Source organism: Tenrec ecaudatus, unplaced genomic scaffold (genome assembly GCF_050624435.1).
Source record: "Tenrec ecaudatus isolate mTenEca1 unplaced genomic scaffold, mTenEca1.hap1 Scaffold_68, whole genome shotgun sequence".
In the NCBI taxonomy this organism is placed as follows: Eukaryota; Metazoa; Chordata; class Mammalia; order Afrosoricida; family Tenrecidae; genus Tenrec; species Tenrec ecaudatus.
The window spans coordinates 146,741-150,137 of record NW_027459570.1 but is presented as its reverse complement, the minus strand read 5'-3'; positions in this window follow the sequence as shown (position 1 = coordinate 150,137).

Sequence of the window (3,397 nt, the reverse complement as noted above, 5' to 3'; positions counted from 1 at the left end):
TTGCATCTGCACCCTCGGTTAGGTGGGTTCCTATACTTCAAGCATCCTAAACACCCTCCAGACTTGCCCTGTCTGCATGGGAACTTTGTGTTGGGCTCACTCTGAGTTCCACTCACAGGTTGTGTTTGAAAATTAGCAAACATCTTCAACTTCAATAGAATTCTGGGTTAATTCGATTTTCTACCCTTGTTAATGTTCTTCCTTCTGCTCAAAAGTTCACAAGTAAGAAGAGGGATCCCCCGGTGTGGCCAGCTAGGGGTGCTCATGTAGATCATCCACCCATGGGTTGTGACCTGGTCATTGCCACAGGTGGTAAGGTGAGGTAACTCCACCCTGAGCTTCGTTAATATCATTATCAGATGAAGATAATCAGGATGGGGTAAGGTTGTGGAGAGTGGTCAACCACGCATGGGGACCGTGTGTGCTGAACTGTATACATGCTTACAAAAAAATAACTCTCTGTCATCGAGTCAATTTTGTCTCATAGTGACCCAATGGGACAAGGTGGAACTGCCCCTGTGAGTTTCTAAGACTGTAACACTTCATAGGAGTAGAAAGCTTATGTGTATACAGAGCTAAAATGCATTGAGCTATACAAATTCACTTGTGCACTTTAGATATGTTAATTACCAGGGAGAGCATTAAAATGACATAGAGGTGAATAATAAAAGGCATAATATCGCTTTATCAGAAAATGAATTACAGGTTCTGTGTTTTAAAAGCAGGATTAATTTCTTAGTAAGGTCATGACAGAATACCTGGGTTGACATTATTATCACTAAATACACACTGAACTCAATGCAATTGTGGTATAATGGTTTGGGTACAAAATGAGGCACAATGTGCATACACACTCTTCCACATCTTCTCCTGAATGGAACAGTTGGAGCAATTAAATCCCTCTTGATATAGGAAAGGGGAAGTGGTAGCATGTTGTTAATCAACAGTGAAAATGTATCATAATTGGTTGAGATTTAGTTTGTTAAAAGGGATCAAGAACATAACAGCTCCTTCCCCTCCATTAAATTCCTTTTAAACTTAGTTAAAAGCCTGTTCATTATTCCAGATACTCCTAATTCAGGAAGGGGAAGCATGACCATTTAGAGGAGCAAGGAGACTGAAACCTTAGAGGGTAATGGTGTGACAGTCCCTGGAGTAATGAAGACAGAAATTGATGCTGTCGTAATCCCTTGGGGAAATGTAAATTCTTTCTGTGAACTTTGCTCCGTTTTATCCTCTGATGACTGTAAACTTGTAAACCAACCCCCACTGCAACCTGAAAGGAAGTTTGGGGTCTATAACTTGTTTGATTCTCACTGGATTTGTGAAGCAGTCCACTGGGCGTTTCCTTCTGTAAGCCCTAGCAGGAATAAACCTAGAATGTCTCAAATCAACCTGGTCTCTGCTTATGACAGCCTGCCCCACACCCTTTCCAGTCCAACAACAATATGAGGTCCTGCACATACCTCACAGCATCTATAATAACAATAGCAATAATACTAATAAAATAATATGGACTACTGACCAAAATGTAAATAAGACTATAAAATTAGAAAATATGAATGAGTTTACACTTGGTAATGAGAGGGTTTTTTTAGATACATCACAATGAGAACATGGACACATAATAAAAGATTGATCACGAGGGTAGATCAAGATTTAAAAAATTCTAACTGTGGCGAAAAAAGTCCCTTAAAAGAGAATGAAAAGCATGCAACATACTTGGTAAAGGTTTGCAGAATCTATGTCAATTAACTTTAATTTAATATGGCAAATTATTTTTATGTAAATACGTTTTAAAAATAAAAATATCCAGAATATCTAATCAAATATGCAAACCAAGAAGAATTTAACTAAAAATAAATACATGGGCATATTACTCAAATTCAAATAATTTCATTTTGGAAAATTCAAAATGAAACAAGAAGATGATTTTACTGACCTAATAAATAAAATATTTTCCATCTCCAAACCTTACAAAGTCATTTTCTCGCAAGTGAGCACAGGACAAGGGATACTCGTGACTCAATTGCTGGAATGTAAAGTGGTTCAGCTACTTTGAGAGACAATCAGACAGTTTCTTACAAAGCCTCTCATTGCTTTACCATTTTATCCTGAAACATGCTCCCAGGTGGTTGCCTCGATGAGTTGAAAATACATGTCCCCCTGAAACCGTGCACTAGTGAATTATAGCAGCTCTATACACAGTGAACCCAGCTTGAAATGACCAGCGTGGCCTTCAGCATATAAATAAATAAACAGTCTGTGATACAATAAATACAAATAATGTTATTTTAAAGAGCTTTCAACCCATGGAAATGTTTAGATAAATCTTAACTTGAAGTAGACCTTAAAAAACAGAATTTATCATATGGCTTTGAAATAAAATTGTTAAAAAGAGAATCCTATACAGGTATGACAAACCGATCAGTGACTGTCAGTAATTAGGAAATATGGTGTTCAATCGGGGAGGCATGGGCACTTTTTTGCAGTACCAAAATCTTTCTACTTGTTACCACCATAGCATAAATATGACATTTTGATTCATAAAAGCACTGAAAATTTCACAACATAATGAGTCAGCCTTAGCTTTGGAAATATAAAAATAAAAGCTTAGGGATCTTACAATAGAAATCAAATTAAAAATGATATTATTAAAAATGTATGAGACAACTCTCTGAAGTTGGCAAGGACACCATGCTAACATACATAACTCTAAGGTGACCAAAGACTGTAAACCTAAAGGCAACATAAGTGCACACAGCACCATGCTCTCTGCCTTACAAATTCCTTTTCTATGGCTATAAGGCTCAAAATATGAAATCATTGCACATGTACAATATAATTGAAAATTATATAAATGAAAACGCCCAATGAGAAATGGAATCAAATGTTCTCAATACAACAAAATGTTGGACAACTTTAACGAATAACAAAACACAACATAGTTTTGATTTATAATGTGAAGTGTAAAAATCAGTATTTCCGAGGCCTTTCATATAAGTAAATGATTGAATGAATAAAACAAATGAGGTAAAGAACACCTCCCACACTAGAATTTCCAGTGACTTATATGTGTACTCATGCAGCCACTAGAAAGCAAACCATGAAGTCCTTCAATATTTGATTTTACTGTGGCCCACAAGGAATTTAATTAGAAAGCACATTGCATTTGGTAAATCTACTGTAAAAGATATCTTTACAGTGTAAATTATAAAGATGTCACCTTTAGGAATAAGGTGCACCTGACACAGCCATAGTATTTTAAATGATATACACCTGCAAAAGTCTTTGCTTGTCCTTAAATTATTAAAACTTAAAATATTTGATACCTTTGAATTATGATTATGGTGATGAATACTTAATACCTAGTAGATTCCAAGAAAAAACAATCATA